Source organism: Arctopsyche grandis, chromosome 5 (genome assembly GCF_051622035.1).
Source record: "Arctopsyche grandis isolate Sample6627 chromosome 5, ASM5162203v2, whole genome shotgun sequence".
In the NCBI taxonomy this organism is placed as follows: Eukaryota; Metazoa; Arthropoda; class Insecta; order Trichoptera; family Hydropsychidae; genus Arctopsyche; species Arctopsyche grandis.
Window position 1 is genome coordinate 29,739,566 of NC_135359.1, and position 13,713 is coordinate 29,753,278.

At 31.5% G+C, this 13,713-nt stretch overlaps 1 protein-coding gene across 1 annotated transcript in view; it reads right to left on the reverse strand.

Annotated features, from left to right (window-relative positions):
* The window catches only part of rols (zinc-RING finger and ankyrin repeat domain-containing protein rolling pebbles), a 179,042-nt gene extending 172,639 nt beyond the window's left edge, over nucleotides 1-6,403 (reverse strand). Inside the window, exon 1 of the mRNA XM_077430780.1 lies at nucleotides 6,092-6,403. The gene's annotated coding sequence lies outside the window, so the exon portion shown is untranslated. The remainder of the gene's footprint in view (nucleotides 1-6,091) is intronic.
* Nucleotides 6,404-13,713: the final 7,310 nt, after the last annotated feature.

A 13,713-nucleotide genomic window follows, 5' to 3' on the forward strand; every position in this document is an offset into this window, starting at 1 on the left:
GCTCGCGTACAAAAGGAACGAGCTCGCATTGTTGTATCCGACACTCAAAAATAAATGCTTGAAAGTGTAGCTGTATGAAATATAACGAGCAATTGTATTATCTTTCAAAAAAAAATAATGAAAGTTTAATCCCACAGACAGAATGAAGTATTTTCTGTAGTAGACGCTCTAAAATGTATCAAATTAAGGTGTTTCTTTTAAGCAGCTAGACGAACCCGATTGTAAATTCATTTAAAAGCTTTTGGCTTAGTCACATACAAATGTATGTATGTATCTAGTGTAAAGTAGTCTTAAGAAGAAGAAGAATTTGAAGACATTGTTACATTTCTACATATATTTTATACAGCTTTATGAACAGATTATCTACAGCCAGCAGCATATCTCGGTTGTTAAGCTTCTGAATAACACTGAGAGGCGCCGGGTTCGATCCCATGAGCTGACCTCAATTGTAAAAAAAAAATCTGAGTATATCTGTAGTGCTGCTGGTCAGACCTGGACATTTGTGACTCGAGGTCGATCCTTTCCTATCAGAGTTTGCCAATTTTCTCTGGTTTCATTGTTGAAACGGTTCCCGATAAGAAATTGGCTAAAAAACTTCCTACCTACTATGTCACCACTATTTGAGTATGATTAATGTACAATAAAATGTATGTACAATTCATAGATGTCTCGTTACTTTGTGAGTTTTCAGTGTCTCGTAATTCAGCGACTTGCATAATAAAAAAAATGCTGTATTGTTTGTAATTGGCCAGGAAGGCGCATTGGGGTTTACCTGTGAGGTCTTCCTAGTATAAAATGTAATAAAAATAAAATAAAATAAATAGTAAATAAAATCAATTACTCGAATGTCACATTCCTTATAAAAAGTTATGATTTCTTTTTATTTATTTGTCTATTTTAGTTTGATGAATTTTTTTTTTGATTAACATTTCTATGTACTAAATGAATTGAGAAAAATATATTTACATGAAATAAATAGCCTATTTCATAAATCGAGCTATACAGCCAGCAGCATAGCTAATGCTAACCATCAAGGAGTTCCCCGGTTCAAGCCATGGGTTGATCTCGATAGAAGATAATTTATTCGGAGTATTCCCGCAGTGCTGCTGGTCAGATTTGGACATTTGTGATTCCATGTCGATCATTTCCGACCACAGGTTGACAATTTGTCTGATTTAACTGTGGAAACGTTTTCTCATAGTTCCTAAATATTTTATCTTTTGTATTTTCTCTTGTTTGTTTTATTTTCATCTAGTTTGAGTGGTTAATATTTTTTGTTCTATATTTTTTGATATTTATATCATTTATATACGCCTTTATATCATTAAATACGTACTTACGCGGCCCAAGCCTCTTAGTAATATATTTAATTACAGTAGTTTAACCCGGGATCATAATTTTGATTGATATTCCAATCATTCAAATCCCACACATTTTATATACATATTTATAGATTACTAGCTTTATTACCCGGCTTCGCTCAGTATTTGTAATATAAACCGCTCAAACATGACTAATCTAATAGTAAACATTTTATTAAATTTATTTGAATAGTTTTATTTTATATACATTTTTTTTTAAATTTATTATTATTACAATAATAACAATAACAATACTAAAGACCGCTGTGACCTGACAGGTTACCCCAATGCGGCTATATAATAAATTATACAAAAATAAAATTGTAGAAAAAAAAAAAAAAATAAATAAATAAAAAAAAAAATTATTTGTTTTTTTTTTATTAAATTGACTGTCACGAACAAACAAACATATGTATATGTATAGTAAGTCTCTTATAGAAAATTATATGTAGACCCCCGGGGTCTGCGCCCCCTAGGGGACCAAAGCCCTAGGGCTCCGCCTCGTCGTCTGCGCCCCCTAATGGGCGGATCCCTAGGACTTTGCCCTCAGCACCTACGCCCCCGGGAACTTCGAATCCTTTGAATCGGAAAAAAAGAAAATTATTTGTTCGATGACGTCAGAACAAATTGACGAAAAATACGTAGGTACGTACATAGATAGGCACATACAAACATACGAACAAACTTTAGTGTTTTATATGTAAGATATTGTCGTAAATTTGTTGTTGAAATATTGTTTAAATTGCCATTTTATTTTATTTTATAATTATTTTTTATATTTTAGTACATTAAGTTTTTTTTACATACCTCCTTTGCATTTCACATGGTTTTCGTGTTAGTGATCATTTTTTATATCTCTTATCTCTTAACCGATCGTTTTCATACTTTGCCAAATTGCTCATTTTGGTCATCAATATACGTAAATGTATCGTCTGCCATTACGTTGGAGATAAAATATCGTATACAACGCGTTTTAAAAACGGGGCCCGTAGACCATCCTGACGTTTAACAAGCGTTCGTCCCGTGTCTTCCAACTTTTTCGCCGTGATATGGCCATATCAGATTTTAATTATTTAAACGCCTATAATTCACTCTATATTTTATAAAATTCGCTATATAGGTTCTCGTTATCTCTAATATTTAAATATTTACAGTTTTAACTCTCATATGTATATATAAATTTCAAATTTCAAATATATAAATTTCAAAACGTAATGTAATACACGATATATATTGATTTTTGGCCAAATATGTCATTATATATGTACATTTGTTTTGTGGCCGTTCGATCCTTTTGAGTCACTTATCATATGTACATACACACATCGTCGATTGAGTCACACTAACACGTGATGTTTTTAATTTGATAAAAATAAAATGGGACCATATTTTTAGTCCCAACTATTCGTTATGTTTCCTGTTGGGGATACCGCACATAATACGGCGTACACGCGCGTTTACATATACCCATTATATTATACGTGCAAAGCCATAGACAAATGGAGCTTTTCCGTGTTTCCCCGTCTAAAGTTTCCCGTACTTTGCATACGCATTTACAACGTGGATACGCTAGTTGTTCGAGCAACTTTACCTTGACATGGTAAACGAAGTTCACTCCTATATGTTAAACTTGTATTAACTAGATACAACGCGGCGGGCGCTAACTGATTCATTTTCGAATTTATTACGCAACATACATACATATGTACATATACATAAACACTCTCGAATAAACTTATCGCGATTCGTCGAACTCGAAAACGGTACCCTCGAAAAATTTGCTTATCCCCGTGCGAAAGCTCGCCTTCTGCAAAGGTCAGGGCACGCGTCGAATACTAAACGAGTGAAATACCCACCGGTGCTTAATTTATTGACGGGTTTGCTTTCCTCGAATTTTCCAGATAGTCTGCGTTGGCGCGAGTTAAATAATTAACCGAATAAGCTCACTTAATTGTGCGCGTATAAGCCGGTTACATGCGAAAGTGCGTATCATAGTCGTGATCCTTTGTAATGAAGTTAGCGATTCTAGGAATGTAGTAATGCGGTTACGGCGATTTCATGGGATACGGTTGTTTCAAAATGTTTGTATTATGTCATATTATATCTGTATGTCCCTTAAAATTCACACGTACTATTTCGTATTGTTATACGTTCATTATTATACCTACATATATGTATACTAGTGTTGTGCCCGATGAAATATCATTGCATAGGTTATGGAATATTAAGTTGTTAAATAGATAATATCATAATAAAAGATCGTAAAATATCGCATGGTGGTTTAAAAATAGTTACAAATCCTTGCGGAACGGTCAGTTTTAGATTTAAAGGCGAAAATCACAAACACAACACACCGCATGGAATGGTCAAACTATTGTGAAAGTACCGTTAGCAGCGTAGGTAGTCATAATAAGCTAATTGTAAAAAACTAAATGTATGTAAGCTTATTGTAAATCATATTAACAATTAGATACAACATAACTTCTTATTGAATACTTATCTCGCAGATAAAACCGACTGAGGAGATATACAGTGAAATGTCAGATTTGACATATTTGGCCAAAAATCAATATATATATCGTGTATTACATTACATGAAGCTACACGCCAAATTTGAAATTTATATATACATATGAGAGTTAAAACTATAAATATTTATATATTAGAGATAACGAGAACCTATAGAGCAAATTTTATAAAATATAGAGTGAATTATAGGCGTTTAAACAATTAAAATGTGATATGGCCATATCAAGGCGAAAAAGTTGGAAGACACGGGACGAACGCTTGTTAAACGTCAAGAAGGTCTACGTGCCCCGTTTTTAAAACGCGTTATATACGATATTTTATCTCCAACGTAATGGCAGACGATACATTAATGTATATTGATGACCAAAATGAGCAATATGGCAATGTATGAAAACGATCGGATAAGAGATAAAAATGACCACTGACACGAAAGCCATGTGAAACGTAAAGGAGGTATGTAAAAATAAATGTATCGGTCCTGTGTTCGATCCGCACAGCGGTCGTATTTTTTTCAAATATCTTTAAAAGTTAATAAATTTAATATTTTTATTTAATTGTTTGTTAGCACGCACGTAATTAAGAATATACCACATATAATGTTAGAATAAAATAACACGGTATATTGTTAGAATATCAATTGAAAGGTCTACGGTTCGAATACAAGTCGCAAAAGCTTATTTTGCATATTTTAATTAATCCTTAGCTTGTTTATCTATCAAGCGTCTTGTTTATTTGATCTATGATATATGTACATATATACAAGAACAACGGTATTAATAAAGAATTTTAATTTTTGATGAAAAGTTGAAATATAACTGAATTATCAAGTAATGTACATACATATATGGGTTCATATATGTATGTTAATTTATTTTTTTTATGTAATAAAATAAGTTTTATTGAAAGCTTTATATAATACTTCATATATATGTATGTATATATTCTTAGTAGTATTTTGATTTGATCAAATATTTTTCAGAATTCATATGAATAAATCATTGAGTTGGTTCAAAACAAAGTTGTTATCAACGAATATTATATGACTTCCTTTCATTTCGTGATATTTTTTGTAGGAAAACATTAATGAAAAGCATTGTAAAAATATCTCTGAAATTGAAATCTGAAATTTGTTTGAGAGCTAAAGGATTCTTAATTATTGTCAAAAAAAAAATTGATTCAAAGTTTTTACGATTTTTTAGAAATGCTAATTGTTTTCTTTCCTGTTAGGTTAATCTACTTGAACTAGAAATATTTTGAATTCAAATCGTTCTTCTTCTATATTCCTATTTATTATTTGGAAAACAACTAGCAATATACATACTTGACTTACATCCATTGGATGATATGTAAATATGGTATATTAAAATGAAGGTTAAATTAATCAAATTTTGCATATTTTTCGCTGAATTATATTCCACTTTTAAAAAGATCGATCATTTTCATTGACAAGATGGAATTTTAAAGCCTAGTTCTGCCTTGAACTAACATAAATGTACGTGTTTGAATATTTCATTCAATTTTCAAGGCGATCGATTCCAATGAAAGTAAGTTCGAAAGTTTCGTTTGATAAATGAAAATCGTAAAAGCGCGATTCGACTCGCGGAAACGTTTGAAAACTCAAAATTAAATTTAGATTTCCTCGGGAAAACGAGCTTCGGGATGTAACGTGCATATGTATGTATGTGGGAAACGAAAATAAATCGTTTCACCAAACGGACATGTTCGAACGTATTCGTTTCTATGGAAAATGAAACATATGCATATGTAAAGTGGGATATTTTTACGGTATGGAGGAAAAACACATTTTTAAAAAGATTGAATTTATCGAATGGCAGGATTGAATTTCACACGATCCGAAGCATTTACTATAAAAACGATCCGAGAAAATTGAAAAATCGAACCGCTGTTTTAAACGCTCATCATACACGCGCTAGATTAATATATGCAAATACAACGCACGCAAAGAGAATATACAAAAAGGTATTTTCATTTTTTCCTTTCGGCGGCAATTTGTGAATATTTTCATTATATTACGACGTGAACGCAGCCACTCTCGTAATGTACAATAATATCGTAAAACGTAAAAATAATAAAATATGAGAAAAATTTGTCATTACGGAACGCAGGAGCACTCGCACCGAGTCTTATACATATTATGTATTATATATTAAAGCACAAATAAAAAATAAATAATAACATACCTTTCATTATATTCGATGCGAATGAAACATTCTTCAAAATCGGCTTTATTTCAAAATAACGTATTATTTAGATTCAGTATTAATATGTTAAAGGAGGAACTAAGGTCGAGCTTTGAGCTCTCGTAGGAGCGAGTCGCGTAATTTACGATATTTTTTTAATTATATATTTCGGATTTTATCCGGTGTTTTTATAACAGAGAGAGGTAGTTAATGAGAGGGTGTTAATTTTGGAATTTTTTTTGTTCGGATACTGTTTTTGTTCGAGGGTATGAGATGCGGTAAACTGACGCGTTCACGCGTCTAGCCGCGACTGGTCGAAATCGAGAGTGCTCATCACCGTACAAAAAGTTTGAACTAAACATAGACCGAGTGTGGGTTTTGGACTTGCAAGCCCTTGACGACAAAGTCCCAAGTCATTGCATCGCATTATGCCCGTTGCATCTTGCATTTTTTTAAGTCTGACTGAGCGACACTTTAATTTATATAATACGCTCGGGGCAACGCACAGTTGTTCAATTTAATTTTAAAGCAACTGAAAATGCCAAAGTTGGATTTTAGATAATGTATTGCAAACGATTGGTTCAGATAAGATTTTCAAGTCTGTGATTATTTCTATTTTTATTGTACGTAAAATGTAAAGAGCGACATCTTTTGATATTTTTATTGGATTTTAGTCGGAAAATTTTTATTTTGAAATGTCGCACGGAATAAAATTAATAAAAAAAATTGTAAGAAAATTATTAAAAATGTATTGAATACATAATTAGAACATACCTTAGATACCTTGCGTAGGGGCACTTAAAATTTCAAACTTCGTAAAAATGTTCAGATTCCATCTGTAGCAAAAAATTGAAAGCATTGCTAATCAATTTTATGATATTCCACGAATTATCTGATAAAGCCTTTAATGGATTCTTAGATTAATTATGTATATTTTATTTTGAAATTTGTGACATTGGAGATAATGCAATTTTATATAAAAATATTATATACTTATAGCTGAATTTATATAAAAATATATTTTATCATATTATACGTAAGTATATAGATTTATGCTCGGCATTCCTTAGATAGATGAAAACCTTAATAAACCCTACTAAAAGCCGTTTGCGATTCATGTTAGGTTATCGTCAGATACTATAGGTATACCATAGTATAAAACTGTAGATTTACATAGCCGACAATTAAGTGTACCATGATATGGTACACCGAATTTGGTGGTTGTATGATATTTGGCCGTAATGTACTAGTATACGTATTTAAAAATTGGATAAATACTAAATATTCATCAGAAGATATATCGAATATATAAACCATTTCACATTTCCTAAAATCAAATCAATTTTAAGAATAATTTCATAACATTTCATTTCACGTGTAGCGGATTTCCTCGACTGAAGAGCTGTTTTTAATATTAACAGTATTCGTGCTAAAATCGGATACGGTACAAAATCACGAAAAACGTTTCCCAAATTTAATATTTAATTGAAAATTCCTTTAGAAATCCTTATCCGAATTTCATGCAGTCGATCGGCAGAAGCGCTACCTGCGTCAAACAGAAATTAAATATTTAAAAATAGATATTCACAAATTAACGACCGAAACATTCCGAATTGCGATCGTCGATAAATTGTGCGCGTATCGGCGTTTGCACAATTAAAATATGCAAATTACAAATGAGCTGAGTGCACATACAGGGATATATTATGCATGCGTATATTTATAATCATTAACTATCGGACGATAAAAGATATCCTCGCTTTTGTAAATCGAAACCGCACAATCGAATGGAAAACACAATTCGTGATCCGTAAAAACAGCCTTTACGCAGTGAGAATAAAAACGTATACAAATTTCAACCGGGAAAGTTTTCAACAATCACGTTTTTTATTCACCATATTGTAGATTAATCAATTTTTACTCATTTAATTCGAATGTGATCATGGTTTTTGTTGGTTTCTTTTCGATTATGAGATATGAGGGATTAAAAAATTATGTGCCTATTTCGCAAATTTTTCACTTTACCACGTTTATAAAGATTGGTTTTTTATTTCAATTATTTATGTCAAACGAGCGTGAGAAACTGAGATCGAACGATTCGCTCTCAATTCTTCACCTCGCTCTCGTATCATGCATACGGTCATCAACAACTGCTTTTTCAACTTTCAGCAACTCAGTTTAAAATCATTTGTCATTTAAATTAGTTGTTTAGATAAAAAAAATATTCAAATAAAAAATCAATCTTTATTCTGTATAAAAGTGAAAAAAATTGCGATATAAGTTCATAATTTAACGAAAAAAAGGTGTAAAAAAAGTATATTTTCAACTTTTAAAATTATTTTAAAGCAATAAAAAATCACAATAAATATAAAAAAAACATCTGACTATTGATTCCAATTCTGAATTTTGGAATCAATAGTCAGATTTTGAGTTAAAGACTGCATAAGGCAAAAATCTGTAAAAATTTCTCTTTTTTCAATAATTTTATTTTCGTAAGCGCATGAAGGAAAAAAAATAAAGGAAAACATCTCATAAAGGAAAAAAAACAAAAAAAACATCAAATTCGGTAGGTCAAATTCAGTAAAGATTGACTAGCCTCCACTCCGGTACTTTTTTATTGCTCAGTGTAATTATTTTAAATATAATGGCATAAAAACAGAATAAAAATACAATAAAATATAAATAGAGCGAAAAAAAAGGTATAAATACCGTACACCGTACGGTAATATATTTAATAAAAAACAAAAAATTACAAAAACATCTTATAAACGAAAAAAAACCCAACTAAAATTACTTTCATATTCAAATTCAATGGATCAAATTCAATAAAGATTGATTAGACTCCGCTCTGGTAATTTTTTGTTGCTCAGTCTAATTAATTTCTAAAGAATAATAATATAATAATAAAAGATCGTAAAATATCGCAAGGCGGTTTAATAATAGTTAGAAATCCTTGCGGAACGGTCAGTTTTAGATTTAAAGGCGAAAATCACAAACACAACACACCGCATGGAACTGTCAAACTATTGTGAAAGTACCGTTAGTTATAAAAATCGAATGTACGGCCAGCATCTTCTGACGATCGCATATATCACTATCAACGTTCAGAACAATATGAGTGACGTAAATATATAAGAGAGATAATGAGAACCTATAGAGCAAATTTCATAAAATATAGAGTGAATTATTGGCGTTTAAACAATTAAAATCTTATATCGCCATATCAAGGCGAACAAGTTGGAAGATACGGGACGAACGCTTATTAAACGTCAGGAAGATTTACTTTCCGCGTGTTTAAAACGCGTTGTATACGATATTTTATCTCCAACGTAATGGCAGACGATACATTAACGTGTATTGATGACCAAAATGAGCAATATGGCAAAGTATGAAAACGATCGGATAAGAGATAAAAATGACCACTGACACGAAAGCCATGTGAAACGTAAAGGATGTATGTAAAAATACAATAAAAGAGAATATTAAAGAAAATATTTAAATATAGCATGGTAATATAATAAAAACAAAATTACAAAAATATAGTAAATACAAACAAAACAATGAATGACAATGAAACAACCACAGACTTGCTTCTTCACCTTAGCCCTTAAAGTACTGACAGACTCAGAGAACAAATCAGGGCAATCATCTGTACAATCATAAAGACAGTATATCTGTGCAATTAGGCCATTAAATGAGGTACATATTTGGTGGATAAGAAAGAAAATAGTACCAACATTTATTCAACACACTTTACTAAAGCTTTTCAAAATACAGATTCTACTAATTTTTTTACTCAATGCATCACACGTACATATACATGTATGTACATATCTAGATTTAACCCCAGCCCATATCAAATTTCACATAAAGTCAATGCACAGCAGTTAAATGATATTTGTAAAATATTATATCTACATACATATACCATATACATATATGTATATAATTATCCCAAGTTTGACTGATGCTCGAAAAGCGCGCGCTTGAACCACGCGATCGTTAATACGTCATGACTTGCCCATCATCCTCACGAGATAATGGATGCAAACATACATTTTTATAATATATGCATATGCACACGCATACACAGGGGATGTATGCGAAGTCACGCGTCTGCCTTTTTAGCGTTTTATTTATACACATACGTATATTCACCGCGTCTATTTCTAGGCGATGTGACTTGGGGCGACGGTTTCGATATAGATAGACCGCCCCCCCGCGAACGCGACCATTACGAAAGGGAAGTTCAAAGGACGAAAAAATAAAAAGCAGGAGCAAAACGGGAGCTCGTGTTTATGTATAAATAAATATGTGGGGAAAAATCCCGGCAGGCGTCGCGACGCATTAGTCAAGTTAATGAAGCCCGTCGCTATGCAGCTCGGTGCAGTTTGGTGCAATGACACTTGTCACTCGACCACAAACAGATCTAAAGCTACTTCATCAGGCTTTTGCGAGTCGAAGCTTTCAAGTGGTTGGTTTTACGTTTGAATGCCAGTTGGGGATGTTTGCGAGTTTGCAGATTGGCGTTGTTGAATCGCGGACGAGTGGTGCTCGAAGCTATCGATTCTGGGCGCATTGATCAAAATCATTCGCTCGAATGTCATTAGTCGAAATGCGAGTTCGTCGAATGTCAATTGGTCGGTTTATTCAATGAAAATATTTTTTTCATAATTCATGCTATGTTCACATGCATTTGTGTGTATTTCGTGTATAAAATCTCACTCGGTAGCTACGGACATTGTTTTATACATAATCTAAAATTCATTTAAGCCAAATTTATCAAACTCACACACAATTATTGAAAATCATAGTACTGCGAAAAATACGAATAAAAATAATCCAAATCTAGAGATTTAATATCAGTACTAAAATAAATATCTATTAAAATTTAATATCAATAATAAAATGAAATATCAATTATTCTTCAATGAAGACATTGAAAATAATGCAAATTTTATAATATACATACGTACTAGTGTTGTACCCGTTGAAATTTTAACGGGTGGTTTCGGAAACAAATTGATACATGATTTAAAATAAAGTTACAATACGTATAGTAATATTTATTTATTTATTTAACGTTTTTGACCATTATGGCGTTACAGGAAGAACCTAATGCGCCACAATGCCCTACATAATAAAATAATAAAATAAGTTAAGAGAGGTAGAAAAAAAAAAAAAAAAAAAAATTAATAGATACAACAAAAAGCAAAAGCAAAAAATAAAAATAAAAATAATACAGCATTTAACACAATCATAAAAAACTTTATACATAGTAATTAAAATTTAAAATAAGAAAAAAATAATAATTAATAAAAGTAATAATTAATCGGAATCGGAACTAAAACAGAAATCGGGAATCGGGAATCTGAACTGAACTGAACTGAATCGGAACTGAAACAGGGATCGGTATTTGGAACTGAAAATGGTGTCCGTATCCGAAACAAAAAGGGATCCAGTACCGGACATGAAAAGGAATCAGGATCAAGAACTGAAAAAGGATTCGGTATCCGGAATTGAAACAGTAATCGGGATCCGGAACTGAAGCACTAATCGGGATCTGGAACTGAAACAGTAATCGGGATGCGAAACAGAAACAGGAAACCAGATCCGGAATTGAAGCAAAAGTCGGGAACCGGAACTGAAATAGTAACCGATGCTGCCGTACCGAGGGGGCACACCCTGAGCGACCTGTCCTTTATAAAGAGGTACTTAGACCATATCAAGACATTTTGGTCGGAGCACTGGTAGTGCGTGTATCTCCTTAATCACCAATAAATGCTGTGAAAGGACTTTGGCCTTTTACTTGTATCTTCCACCCACCCCTACGCAACATGTATATACAATTTGTATATTTACAAATATATGTACATATTTACATCGCGTCTCTTTTTATATATATTATAGTGTAAGAAAGAAAAATTTATAGGTGTTAAAACAATTAAAATCTGGCAAGACAAGTGAGTGGCGAAAAGTCAAACATATAAGGTTACTGACCACTAAACGTCAATATGTCCAAAATGTTTGCATTTTTACACGTGTCCATTACGATTATTTTTCACCATCGAACTATCAGAAATAGATTTAAATTTCTATCGTTGACCAAACCGCGCAAAATGGCTATGTTTCAAAACGATCGGAAGACCGTAGGAATAAATACCTAATCGCTAGCGAAGTGAAACATAGAATAGGCTTGTAAAAAAAATACATCTAGCTCGCGAAAAAACAGCGCGAAGTTTTTCAAACTGCAAATTGATTGTCCCAAAATTTTACTATATTTCAAACCAACTTATGAACGAAATAAACAGGAAAAGAACACACAAAAAAAAACAGTATTATATACTCCATGTGTTTTGTTAAAAATAAAAAAGATCGTTTTCGATACAAATTGAGCGCAAATGTATGGAAACTTAGATAAGCAAAAGTTTTACTTCCGGTTGCCGGAATTTATTCAAATTATTTTTATTACTTAAAATAAAATATCAAGAAAATATAAATAATTTATAAGGTCAAAATAAATAATGAACTATTGTTTTAAAACATTACTACATGTACTATGTATATGTACTTTCGGTTTACCAATTATAATTAAAACCTGATTGGTAAATAAAAAGTATAAATATAAATTTTCAGCTTGATATGTTCAGTGGTGTGGCAAAAATCGTGGGGTCACAGCATTGTTGACTTTTTTTTATTTTTATCATGTTGATACAAGACTGTTATTGAATTTTCTCGTGAAGAGCACACATATATATGTATGTATGTATATTTAAAGGGTCAAAAAAAGAATGGAAAAAAAATTGATTTGTGCAGATATTTTTTTTTCGATCAAACTATATGTATATTTTGATCGATGTGACATTTCAGCAATTGAGTTTTGAGCTCATGGTTTCGAACGATTGTGTTTGAGCAATTTACCGAACACCAATGCTATCCAGTTAATGCACAATATTCGCTATTGTAAGTACTTCGCGTAGGATAATGTATATTATATACATAAATATATGTATGTACAGATTTATTTCTAGGTATGGATATTTTCATTGACTAGTTCAAACGGGAAGCTTGTGCAAAAATTCAAACGTAAAGTTTAGTGTCATGAAAGAAATATTAGTAAAGTCTGGTTTTTTGGTGAAGATGCTTTTTAAGTAACATGCATTGTAAATGATTAATTTATCATCTCTAGACTATGAAAAAACACACACTATATTGTATATGTGAATATAGTAGGGAATGTTGATTGATTAATTTACTTTTCAAAATGATTTTTTTGTGAATTAATTAAAAAAAACCTTTTGTAAGCCCAGTTTTATTGTGAAAGTAAAGTACCAAAATATTATAATAAATTTTCAATACCTTTTCGATAAGCCGTTAAAAGCTATGTACATATATTCTTTGCAACTCTGGATTTATGAAATATTAGGTCCCGCATGGATTAGACTAAAAGCATAATATAAATTATTTTATTTCATTGTTTCAGTAAAATTTATTACACATATAATTTTATCTGATGTATATTATATAGTAAATTTATTTTTCCACATAGTTCAATGTACAAACATACATACATATGTATGTACATATGTACATATATAAATCAAAAAGAACCATTGTTCATA